Source organism: Diabrotica virgifera, chromosome 10, assembly GCF_917563875.1.
Source record: "Diabrotica virgifera virgifera chromosome 10, PGI_DIABVI_V3a".
Taxonomy (NCBI): Eukaryota; Metazoa; Arthropoda; class Insecta; order Coleoptera; family Chrysomelidae; genus Diabrotica; species Diabrotica virgifera.
In genome coordinates this window covers 150586497-150600491 of record NC_065452.1, presented here as the reverse complement: position 1 = coordinate 150600491, position 13995 = coordinate 150586497, and the positions used below count along the sequence as shown (strand labels likewise).

Genomic DNA, 13995 nt, shown 5'->3' with positions numbered 1-13995 from the left:
AAAAATTGAAAGAACTTTTCAACAAAAAACGAAGTATTTTACCAACATAAAGTAAAAGTAACTTTTAGTACTCGAATACCTCATAATTTAATAATCTAGTGCCAAAAATGCTCAAAAATTCAAGACACAAAAATTATGCTATAAAATAACTGTTGACCTACCCAAAACGGACGCCTATGACCAGTACTAGAAATTCGCAATTAATGAAATCGATTTATCTCTGGAATATAAATAAATGTACCAGTTTTCGTAACTAAACAGTTTTTTTTTTGAAAATTTTTTTTTAATTCAATAAAGGAAAAATTTTCAAATCGATTTTTCTAGAAAACGGTGTGTCCTACCGATTTAAAGCAAGAGTACTTTTTAGTACTAGAATACTTCACAATTTATTAATCCAGTGTCAGAAATGCATAAAAGTTAAAGATAAAAAAGTTATGCAATAAAATAACCGCTGCCCTACCCAAAACGGACGCCTATGATCGGTACTAGAAATTTGCAATGGATGAATTAGATTTATATCTTAAAGATAAATACCCGTACCAATTTTTGTTTTTCTAAATAGAAGCGTTCTAGAGGTATTTAAGAAAAACTAATTACAAGACACTATTTTCAAAGAGCTCTAGCTCCCTTAGGAAGCATTTTCGGACTAAGTGAATTGGGTTAAATTATCTTAAAATTATCTGAAGAATCTCCTGTCTTCATTTGTCGGTAGAGTTTCTGGACACCCTGTATAAAGCATATGCTTTCTTGAAAATATCTTTTGTTTTCACCTAAACTTTGATATAAAATGTGTTCCAATCTCTACCAAATTACATTTTGATTTTATTTTATTGAATAAGGTTAAATTTATTCAATGTTAAAATTGAAAAAATAATTTTTCATAGATTATTTTCGTAAAGGTAGGCTATCAAAGTTCCAACAGGAACAATGTGAGGACGTGAACTTCATATTTAACAACAGTTACCCTACTTCTGCTTGGTTCAATGATTACACTTACTCCAACTTCTGCAATATTGTACCTGGTGGCCCGACACTCTGGTTGTAATTACACACATATATTATCATTTCGGGAATGCTGATGATGTGTTTTAGTAGGAGACACTGAAAGGGAATTAGGACAAATATTGGAATAATGAGGAGACCCTTGAAGGAAAGTGTTTAAAAGTTAATAATTTATTTGATGAATAACAGAGCATGTAGAATATTTATATGAACCTTGAATTATGGCTACAGATAATAAAATATTCACGTACGTTTTATAGATTTCGAAAAAGCCTTTGATAGAGTACCATATACATTAGTAATTCAATGGATGGTTGGTCTGGGCACTTTTGACATTAGATTGCTCAAAAATTTTTACTATATCAAGCCGCTTGTATTAATGTGGATCAAGAATGATCTAAATGTGTTTCACCTAAAGTTTCTGTTACGCGTGATGTCAAACAGGCATGCGTTATGTCACCTAAGTTGTTTAATGCGTACGGTACATTCCATGTCAAATCACTCAGGCAAAAAATTTTGGATCTCCGATTTGTCTGAAAATTGGTATATAGCTTCTGCGGGACGTAAAAATAAGATATTTAAGGTCAAAAAATCTTCTTCTTCTTTTTTCTCAAAATGTTATTTTATGCGATTTTACAGTGATTTGGTGTTCATTTAAACAAATTTGCATTTTCTGTCGTAAAGTATCAATGAAAAACATAATATTTTAATAGAAAGGACTCAAAAATGTCATTATATGGCATTATAACAAGTTATTTTGAATCAATACAAGTTTTTGATCAAATTTTATAGTGTAAAAAACGTTAAAATACATTTCCTCCATTCCCAAAATACATCATCATCGATTTGGCTGAAAATTTGCCCAAAGATAGCCAAAAGATAGGACTTTAAGTGGTTAGAAGGATTTTAATTATATTACAATACCAAAAAAGTTACATGCAGTAATATCAGACTCAAAAGTATATATTAGTCCAGTCGGGATAGCATTTGACCTTGAATGCCGAGCTGCCCAAAATTTTATTTTTCTGATCTTTAGGGGAGTCAATAGTAGCCTAAATTTAAAATCACGAATGAATTCCTCCGTTACGTTAGCCGCCATCTTGATTTTAAAGGAGAACCTGTTTTGCTCAATATCTCCGCCATTTTTAACTTTTCGACAAAAATGGTAGGAACTGAAATTGTTCCAAATAAATCGTATTTACAATTATTACAATTTCTTTTTAACAATTTTTGTCGTGAGGTCGATATTTTCGAGTTAATTGTACTTACAGTAGACGCCTATATTTTTGGCTATAATATTGCATGTAACTTTTTTGGTATTGTAATATAATTCAAATCCTTCTCACCACTTAAAGTCCTATGTTTTGTCTATATGTGGGCAAATTTTCAGCCAAATCGATTATGATGTATTTTGGGAATGGAGAAAAATGTAAAAAACGGTATTTTAACGTATTCTACACTATAAAATTTGATCAAAAGCTTGTTTTGAATCAAAGTAACTTGTTATAATGCCATATAATGACATTTTTAAGTCCCTTCTATTAAAATATTATGTTTTCCATTGACCCTTTACGATAGAAAATGCAAATTTGTATAAATAAACACCAAATCACTGTAAAATCGCATACAATAACATTTTGAGAAAAAAAGAAGAAGAGATTTTTTGACCTTAAATATCTTATTTTTACGTCCCGCAGAAGCTATATACCAATTTTCAGACAAATCGGAGGTCCAAAATTTTTTTTGCTCCAAAGTTGAGTGATTTGAAATGGAATGACCCGTACACTGAACCAGTTTTTGAGCTAGCGTCAAATAATCGTCTCGAGGGTGTTAACATCGGTGGTGAACAGCAGATACGCAGATCACACCGCCATAACGGCAGAGAGACTAGAAGACCTTTAAACCCTATCGAATGCTGTAAGCAACGAATGTACTGAAAAGAACTTAACAATCAACGCAAAGAAAACCAAATGGATGGTGGTAAGAAAAATTAATATCAGAGACTCAATACTAAAATTAGATAACCAAATCGTGGAAAGAGTGGAATCTTCTTCTTCATGTACCATGTCCTTTCAGAACGTTGGTTACCATCATAGCTATCTTAATTTTATTCACTGCCACCCTAAATAGCATGCTTGTCTCAACACCATACCAATCTCGCAAGTTCTTCAACCATGAGGTTCTTCTTCGTCCTGGACTGCGTTTGCCTGCTATTTTTCCTTGCATAATATTTTGTAGCAACCTATATTTGGGACCTCTCATTACATGTCCGAAGTACTCCAGCTTTCTCTGCTTGATGCTTTTTATGATCTCAGTAGTCTTGCTGAGACGTTCTAGTATTGTGGAGTTTCGAATTTTCTCCACCCAGGAAACTTTTAAATTCTTCTATAGCACCACATTTCGAAAGCCTCAAGGCGATTTAGATCGATTTTATTCACAGTCCAGGACTCGACACCATAAAGTAAGACCGAGAACACGCAGCAGCGAAGTAGGCGGATCCTCAATGCCAATTTTAGGTCTCTGTTGCATAACACCTTGGACATCCTTCTAAAACCGGCTCTAGCCTGCTCTATCCTAGATCTAATTTCGCCGTGACTTTCTGCGTTACAATTTAGTTGCTGTCCAAGGTAAACGGTTTTATCAACTTGCTCAAGTTTGGTATTATTTACATATATAGACGGTTTTATATGCTGCTGTTTACTTATTAAGAGTATTTTGGTTTTCCGTATGTTCAGATCCAGACCTGCTTCCCTACAACTCTCAACGACACTATCAAGTAGTGTTTGCAGATCTTCTTGACTAGAAGCTAGAAGTACTGTATCGTCCGCATATCGCAAATTATTGATGACTTCACCGTTCACAAGTATTCCTTCTTGTTTTTCAGAAAGAGCTTTTCTAAAAATTCTTTCGGAGTAAACGTTGAAAAGCAGTGGTGACAAGAGGCATCCCTGCCGTACTCCTCTTTTAATATTGAGAGCCTGTGATTCCACACCATCTACTAAAACTGATGTTGTTTGATTCCAATATAAATTTGGAATTATTCGAACATCTCTGCCGTCCAAGCCTATGTCTTTTAGAGCTTCGATCAATATAGAGTGCTTAACACGATCAAATGCCTTTTGGAAGTCAATAAAATAACAGTATATGTCTACAGATATATTTCGACATCTTTGAGCAAGTACGTTCAGTCCAAACAATGCCTCTCTCGTTCCAAACCCGTTACGGAAACCAAACTGTGTGTCATCCAGGTATTCCTCGCATTTATTGTAGATACGACCATGTATTACCTTCAGAAAAATTTTCAAAAAATGGTTTAAAACTGATGGTTCTATAATCAGCACAGGTTTTTGCTGTTGTCTTCTTGGGTAGAGCTATAAACAGTGAATTAGACCAGCCATTAGGAAGTTGTCCGCTGGTATAAATGGTATTGAAAAACGAGGTTATAGCCTCTGAAACATTGCTATCATTTATAAGCTTGTATATTTCAGTTGAAATTTCATCAGGACCAGTCGCTCTACCATCTTTTGATGATTGTATGGCATTTATTACCTCAGAGCGTGTTATTAGGGGTCCGTCGCAGTTAGTAATATCGGGTGGTGAACTACTAATGTCGTCTTCGAATAGGTTCGTAACGTAATTTTCCCATTCTTTAAGTTTGTCCTCTACTTCAAATATTACTTTACCCTGTTCATCTTGTAGCAATGCAGTTTGTTTCTGATTGAAGATACCAGCCGCTTCTTTCACATTTTTATACATGTTAAACGTGTCATATTTGTTTTTCAAGTTCTTCAATGTCTTGACACTGTTTGGCTAGATGTTGACTCTTTGCTTCTCGTATTTTACGTCGAATTTCTTTTTGTATGCTGTATAAAGTGTTTCGTTGTTTTTCGCTAATCGCCGTTGTTCCATCAAATCCAATATGTCTTCTGTCATCCAAGCCTGCTTTTTTAGCTTTGACCTGCCTTGTAAATTTCTCACACAGATTTCTTTTACTGTTGTTACGATTTTATTTAAGCCCTCATCGACATTCTCACCGATATTTTCCCAAATTAAATTTTCGTTCAGTTGTCTTTGAACTGATTCCTTCACTTTCTCGTCTTGTAATTGGGCTGTATCAATATTTTTGCGAGACTTCTTTTTGATCACCTTTTTTCATTTTAATTGGGTTACAGCTACTATGGGATTGTGATCAGACCCAATGTCAGCACCTGGATAAGTTTTAACTGATTTGATGCAGTTTCTAAATCGATTTTTTATTAGAATGAAGTCGATTTGGTTCCTAATGATTTTGTCCTCTGATTCTGCATTTGACTTCCAGGTGTAGAGTCTTCTCGGTGGTAGTTTAAAGTGAGTATTCGATATAATGAAATCGTGTTCTTGACAGAACTGAACAAGTCTATCTCCACGTTTGTTTCTGTTTTCCAAGCCATAATCCCCCACAATGTTCAAACAGCGTCCTTTGCCGACTTTAGCGTTAAAATCTCCAAGGACTATGGTATTTTTTGCTGCTTTGACAAGATCTAGAGCATCAGTAAAATCTTTGTAAAATGCTTCTAATTTGTCTTCATCACTGGATGATGTTGGGGCATAGACCTGAATTACATTGGTAATGAACGGCTTTGAACTAAATTTTACTAGCATTACTCTGTCAGATATGGGGATATAAGTTAATACTTATCGAGCTAAGGGTTTTGCTACTACGATTAAATGAAACACTTTAAATATCTGCATAGCTAGGTTGAGTGCAGAGGTGAAAGTGATGAGGAAATTCCGACCAGAGTCGAACTTGCACGAAAAAGCTTTATTAACTGGAGTTCTGTATTGTGGAGTAGAAATCTGTCATTGACCACATGTCACATGTCTAAAGAATATTGAAGTGCTACGTCTGCTCCGCTTTGTTTTATGGATGTGAAACGTGGATAACTAATATAAAAAAATCTTAATAAATTAGCGTTCGTTGTGTTGTTACCTTCGCATGCTCAGAATCCCGTGGACACAATGGCGGATCCAGGGGGGGGCGATGGGGGCGATCGGCCCCCCTCTTAACCCAAGTGATTTTTTTAATTATAATATAAAGATTACAAAAACATTTATTTATTTTTTCAAATGGATAATTATACATGTCAAAATTACAATATTATATGAATTATGAATTACATATAAATATATTTTATTAGTATGGGACTTGGCTAAAACGGGCCAGTGACGCCAGTATATTTGGAAATGAGTAATTTATAATCCTTATAAATTAAGAATTAAAAATGATCACAATAAGCATATTTCAAAAAATATGTAATCCTATATACTGTGAACGCAACTTAAAATTATAAAATCGTTTGCAGATAACAGATTCGCCGAAAATCTCTCGAAAATTGCGCGCCTAGCAAAAACTATATTAATTCGCCGAAAATATAAAGTGGATTCGTACAGATCTTAGTTTGTAAATTGTTAGCGTGATTAATAGTATTTTGAGTTTATTCTTCTTTTTTATATTAATATAGTTTGTGATTTACGAAGAGTTATAAGATGTCAAATAAACGAAATGAATTAGAAGCTTCTACCGAGAACTTAAAAAGTAAAAAATTCAAATGTCGCAATATAACTGATTATTTTTTTTAAAATCAACGTAATTTGGGTGATAATATTAATAGTAATGATGATAATAAATATGTACAAGGTACATCTTATCAGATAGATCATAGTATGAGACCTACTGATCTTGAATCAAATTTAAGTTCTGAGAGCATTCAAAACAAGTCATGCGATTTATTCAAGTCATGCAGTAAATACCAATTCTACTTTCGAGAGTTTTATGGAAAAAGGTATGTCTTGTATGCATGAAAGTATGTCTTATTAGTCTTATATATTATATAAGTTTATTTTATATCACGTTTGACAGAAGTGAGTATTTCTCCACAAGTACGATGGATAGTCATTTATGTCGCGGGATGCAATCATCCACATATATAAAATTATGGTAATAAATTAAATTTTAAACTTCATATGGGAAAGTATATCATGTGACACCTCATTTAAAAGCTTTTGAGATACTGATTACAAAAATGTATAGGCAATACTTGTGCAAAATATCGGTCCAATCCTTTTTAAACGCATTCATTTTTTTTATAACCGTCAGAAAACTAATAAGTATTTTTGAAAAATTTAAACGCAAAATGCAAGATTACCTTATTACCGAGGGTCGAAAGTCCCTGAAAACTTCTTTAATGTTTATTTTAATAAGTTACAAGGGTGAAAAAAAGAGAAAATTGAGTATGATCTTTAACACGTTGACGGACAGTGCGTCAAATATATAAGCAAATGTTGTGACACTATATTTTATTTTGCAAAGTAGAATAGGGAAAAATTCAACGTCTATAGACGTTCTGTTACATTACATCAATGGAAATTAGACGTCTATAGACGTTCTGTCCGTCAGCGTGTTAATTTCAAATATATCATTCAAAAGAAACTTTTTGTTTATTCTAATGGACTTTCGGCCCTCGGTAATAATGTAATATTTTATTCTGCGTTTAAATTTTTCAAAGATTCTCGTATTAGTTTTCTCATGATTCGAAAAAAAAATTATGCGTTTAAAAAGCATTTGACAAAAATTTTGCGCATGTACGTATTATACATTTTTGAAATCAGTATTTCAACCGATTTTAAATGAGGTGTCACATGATGTACTTTCCCATTACGAAATAAAATTAAAACTATTTCGACATGATCTTTTTTGCCTTGAAAAAAGTAAAGTATTTTGATTTTTTGAAAATTACATTCGGTTAATTCATTATTACATTTCCGAAACTACAAGTTGTTAACTTATAAAGTCTCATTTTGTAGGTTTTTTAAATGTGAATGATAATTCTCTATATATATTTATTTATTTTTATTTCGTCAACTTTATATATAGGGTGTCCCAGCCCAAAAGTAGCGGAACCGTTGAATATTTCGCGAAATGAACATCGGATTGAAAAAATGAAAAATATGTGTTCAATAATTTTTAAAAATCTATCAAATGATACCAAACACGACCCCCTACGTGGGATGGGGGTAACTTTAAAATATTTAATGGAGACCCCCAGTTGTAATTGCAGAGTTGGATTCCTTACGTAAAAGTAAGCAACTTTTATTCGAGACATTTTTTCGAATTTTGGATAGATGGCGCTATAATCGGAAAAACGATTTATCGTGATACCATGGGTAATTTATAGAAATTGTTTAATATCTATAAACACATTCTCAAATGAAAAATCAAAAAACACAAGTTGAATATTTTTCAAAATCCTATCTAATCGAATGCCACCAAACACGACACGGTGTCATTCGATAGGTTTTTGAAAAATATTAAACACGTGTTTTTTTAGTTTTTTATTTGGAAGTGTATTTCTCGAGACAGACTATTTCTATATTATTCTATTTCTATAGAATAGAAAAAATGTCTCGAATAAAAGTTGCTTACTTTTACGTAAGGAATCCAAATCTGCAATAAAAACTGGGGGTTTCTATTTACGATTTTAAATTGAGCCCCACCCCACCTCTAGGGGTTGGAGTAGGGGGTCGTATTTGGTGTCCTTCGATAGATTTTTAAATATTACTGAACAGGTATTTTTCAGTTCTTCGATCCGATTTTCATTTTAGCCAATCGGCCCCCCCTCTCAACGATGCTGGATCCGCCGCTGCGTGGACAGCGCACATATCTAACGAATGTGTGCTCGAGGCCATTCACAAACAACAATTGTTGTCCAATATAACAATTTAATAATTTTACATACTTAGGGTAAGAAACAGGATCTCTAGATAGAAGCAGGAATCAATAGCAGAGTAGAGAAAACGAAATACAAAAATAAACATCACGAAATACAAAAATGAAAGGTTTCAAAGCAGTTTATAGACTTGTTCATACTTTTGGCAGCGAATCATCGTCTCCGTACTTTGTGAATATACTTTTGTACACATTTTATACATATTTTTATATATGACAGACATGTATGACATGATAATCTGGGAATGAATCACGTAGCGTCCGCATTTTCTATATGTATTAGTTATTGATGATTCAGTCATAGTCAGACACAGTCATGATTCACCAACATACCTTCAACATATGGCATCACGCTAAATTTTTAGTTATCAATTATGTGCAAAAAATGCAATTTTTTCGAATTTTTTACTTATCATTAAATAGGCAACTATTTTAAATGTTTGTTTTATGGGATTAGTCACAATAGCCACAATTTGGTTGAAATTAAAATTACATATTTATTTATATACCCAAAAATACTTACCGTTTCGATTTCCTCTACGGAAATCGATCTCAAAAGATTAAGATAATGAAAGAATGTGTTGATAAAATGTTGTGTATAGCCGCTAGATGTTGTTTGAGGTTATGTTACATCAAATATTTTTGTGTGTTGTGTGTTGTATATGTATATTGTATGATAAATACTTGTGTTTCACATTTCATATCCTCTATTATTACTCCAGGGAAATAAGCTAGAAATAGACCATGATCAGGACACTCAGAGATCCAGGTAGATGACTACTTTTTTAGTTATTGTAGACCTATAGGAAGAAAGCCTACCTGTTTCCTGCCTAGAGGTCGCGTCCGTTTTTTAGTTATTAACAATTTAGTGCAAAAATCGCGATTTTTTCGATTTTTTACACCTCATTCAAAAGCTAAATAGTTGACATAAAATTACAAAATTAAATTTTTTAGAACATTGAAAAAACCTTCAAAATTCCGATTTTTGAACAAAAGAGACCGATCCATTAATATTAGTTTAAAAGTTATTCTATTTGTTTATCCCAGAGACCTTTATTTTGCAATAACATAAGACAGAAAATAATGAAGATTGGGCAATTCTGCGTATGCCAAATGAAAGTAGAAAACTGATGCTACCAAAATGTACTAAAAAAATATCTAATATAGTCAAAAATCCTAATGTCAAAGTTTTGAAATCTTGTAGTTTATAAACATTTAGAATAACTTTAAAAATATTGTCCGTAGTAAAAATCCTTTTATATCCTAGAAAAGCTGGTATTTTACACAAATTTTTAAAAAGGTAATTTAACTGGTGACTAGTCGTGGTGACTGAAGCTGGGAGCTGACAAATGCACGAGTTCAAAAACTAAAAAAGGCAACATAAAAATTTTTTTTCCCAAAATCCATTATTTTAATCATACTATCATTATTAATCACAGAAACAGTTAAGGTATACTTTAATAAATCAATTATCTTCAATAAATAATTATCTAATAAAAACAATTTATTTATTAAAGTGTACTTTAACTTTTTCTATGATCATTATAGATACTATGATTAAAAAAAAAGATTTTTGTAAAAAAAATATTATTTTCAATATTTCTTTAAACAAATTAGACTGTTTATTAATTAATAAATTTATAAACAAATTGCATATTCGTAATGAACGTTTAATTTACATACAAATTAAAAAAAGAAAGATCAAAATCCATTGAGTTCTTCCGGAGATACAGAAAATTATATTAGTATGAAATTGCTTTTTCGGTATTTTAACTTGGTGAATTTGTAGGTTCCTCCTAGTAATCGTTTGAACTACATTTTTGAAAAATCGTAGAGGGTGCTGTGAAGGTACAATGTTTGTACAAATTTTTTAAGAAAAACTACAAATCCCATTTTTTAAAATGACATTAATGAGATTCCTTAAATATTATAAACAAATTAGCTGTGTATTAAAAAAAACATATGGCTAACTTTGTCCCAAATGAACTCAGGCTAAATTTTTCTGTTTGAAAATTCGTTTTAAAATACTAGCTTTTCGAATATATAAAAAGATTGTTTCTACGGACAACATTTTAAAAGTTATTCTAAATGTTTATAAACTACAACGTTTCAAAAATTTGGCATTAGGAATCTTGACTATATTAATTAATTGTTTTATCTTTTTTAGTATATTTTGATAGCATCACTTTTCTACTTTTATTTGACATACGCAAAATTGCCTTATGTTCATTATTTTCTGTCTTATGATATTGCAAAATAAAGGTCTCTGGGAAAAACAAATAGAATAACTCTTAAACTAATCAATGGATTGGTCTCAAATTTTGAGGGTTTATTAAGTACCCCAATAACCAACATTGGGTGAAACAATAAAGTTCTAAGGTAGTTTTAGTAAAACGTATTAACAAATAACCATTTTCACTTATTTTGCAGTTTACGTAGCAACAAATTAACTTTTTAACCTTCAAAACCGGAATTTTGAAGGTTTTTAAATGTTCTAAAAAATTGAATTTTGTAATTTTATGTCAACTATTTAGCTTTTTAATAGGGTTCAAAAAATCGAAAAAATCGCGATTTTTGCACTAAATTGTTAATAATTAAAAGACGGCCCTGAACTGTAGTCAGAAAACAGGAAGGTTTTTTCCTATAGGTCTCCAATAACTAAAAAAGTAGTCAGCTACCTGGATCTTTGAATGTCCCGAGAAAATCCTTATTTCTCTGGACTATATTGATATGTCCTTGTTGTTCATTTACTCTTTAAGTATTAATAATCAAATCCTGCTGCATTCTGCTGATAGATTTGTTACAAATATTTTTTCATTTAGTAGGATGAGGGCTGCTTCTTTGACTTTTCTCTTTTTCATGTCTGTTTCCTTCATGATTATTGATGCATCTTTCCACTGTGGTCTGGATTCATTATCCCACGTATATTTGCATATCTGTCATTTGTTGACATTCCCTGTTTTTTATTTATGTTTCATGCTCGTTTTAAATTATATGCAACAAGTCTTAGAAAAGGTACTTTGTGTTTGCTAAGAAGTATTAATAACAGAACATATGACGATAGTTTTCTTTTTATTGAGTTTTTATTTACTATTTAGTTTATATTCGTAGACTCTTATTTTCGGCATAGCACAATATTTTTCTTCAACTTTAGTCGTTCAATTTAAGTAGTTAGATTGATAGTTTAAGATAAGTAGTTAGATAAAATAAACATTAAGGAGACAAGGTAAAGGAAGCGTTAAAACATTAAAAACTAGAAAATCACTAGGTTAGGGAGAAATAGCGAATGAACTCCTAAAGTATGGATGACCAGATCTGACCAAGCAACTATTAAAACTAATTCAAAAGATAATGGAACAAAACATAATACCACAAGAAGAGAAATAGAGCATCCTAAATTCTTTTTAAAAAAAGAGAAAAATCAGACACGGAGAATAACAGAGGAATTAAGTCTTAAATATTTATCTACTGTTTAATCTAACAGCATTTTATTTGTGTTCAGCGACCCCAAAAATCGCCTAGTAACGAGTTTGCACTGATTTTGTATCGAATTTCCATAAAACTCCTGGAGACGAAATCTGTCCCGAGCACCAGGTGCTTCCGAGACCATCGCCGTCATGATATTCGTGATGAACGACCCAAAAATCACCGAGTAACGATTTTGCACTGATTTTGTATCAAATTTACATAAAACTCCTGGAGACGAGGTCCGTCTCGAGCACCAGGTGCTTCGGAGACCATCGCCGTCATGATATTCGTGATGAACGACCCAAAAATCACCGAGTAACGATTTTGCACTGATTTTGTATCAAATTTACATAAAATTCCTGGAGACGAGGTCCGCCTCGAGCACCAGGTGCTTCGGAGACCATCGCTGTCATGATATTCGTGATGAACGACCCCAAAAATCACCCAGAAACGAGTTTGCACTGATTTTGTATCAAATTTACATAAAACTCTTGGAGACGAGGTCTGTCTCGAGCATCATATGCTTCGGAGACCATCGCAGTCATAATATTCGTGATGAATGACCCAACAATCACCGAGTAACGATTTTGCACTGATTTTGTATCAAATTTACATAAAATTCCTGGAGACGAGGTCCGTCTCGAGCACCAGGTGCTTCGGAGACCATCGCCGCCATGATATTCGTGATGAACGACCCCAAAAATCACCCAGAAACGAGTTTGCACTGATTTTGTATCAAATTTACATAAAACTCCTGGAGACGAGGTCTGTCTCGGGCACCAGGTCCTTCGGACACCATCGCCGTCATGATCAGCGATCCCAAAACCAATCAGTAATTAGTTTGCATTGATTTTGTGCCGAATTTCCATATAACTCCAGAAAACGAGGTCCATTCTGGACAACAAGTTCCTCGGAGACCGGAGCCGTCATGATATTCGTATTCAGCAAGCCCAAGAACGCTCAAAATCTTGCAGGGACTAAAGCAGGGAGATTGGCTGGCTCCAATATTGTTTAACCTGGCACTAGAGTATGCGGTTTGGCAAATGCAAACTGGACGAGGAAGCCTACTGACCAAGAGTTCAACTTGCCGCTTATGAGGATGATATTAATATTATGAGTAGAACATCAATATGACAACATCAATATATTAGTACCTGTCTACAAAAGCAAGGGAGACATACAACAATGTACAAACTACAGGGCTATAAAACTACTTAGACACACCATGAAAATATGGGAGAGAGTAATTGATAGACGGATACGTGAAGAAACTGAAATATCCGATAATCAATTTGGCTTTATGCAGGGCAGATCAACAACAGATGCAATTTTCATTGTAAGGCAACTGATGGAAAAATACAGGAATAAAGAGACTAACGCTCATATGGTATTAATTGATCATGAGAAAGCATATGATAGAGTTCCTCGAGAGATTCTGTGGTGGGCACTCAATAAGAAAGGAGTCTCTGGCGAATATGTAAAGATTGTGAGAGATATGTATGAGGGAGTAACGACTAGTGTTAGGACAGGTGTGGGAGAGACGGATAAATTTCAGGTGAAAGTAGGATTGCACCAAGGCTCGGTGCTTAGTCCTTATTTATTCTAATTAGTTTTGGACCAGATAACAGCGAAACTACAGGGTAGTATTCCATGGTGCCTAATGTAGACTGATGATGTAGTGTTAATAGGAAATAGTGAAAGAGACTTAGAACAAAAACTGGAACAGTGGAGACAAGCTCTGGAGGAAAAAGGTTTAAAAC

At 33.1% G+C, this 13995-nt stretch overlaps 1 protein-coding gene across 1 annotated transcript in view; it reads right to left on the bottom strand.

The window, feature by feature from the left end:
* LOC114332482 (atrial natriuretic peptide receptor 1) overlaps positions 1-13995 on the bottom strand; it is a 660741-nt gene that overhangs the window by 292534 nt on the left and 354212 nt on the right. The gene's annotated exons all lie outside the window — the stretch shown is intronic.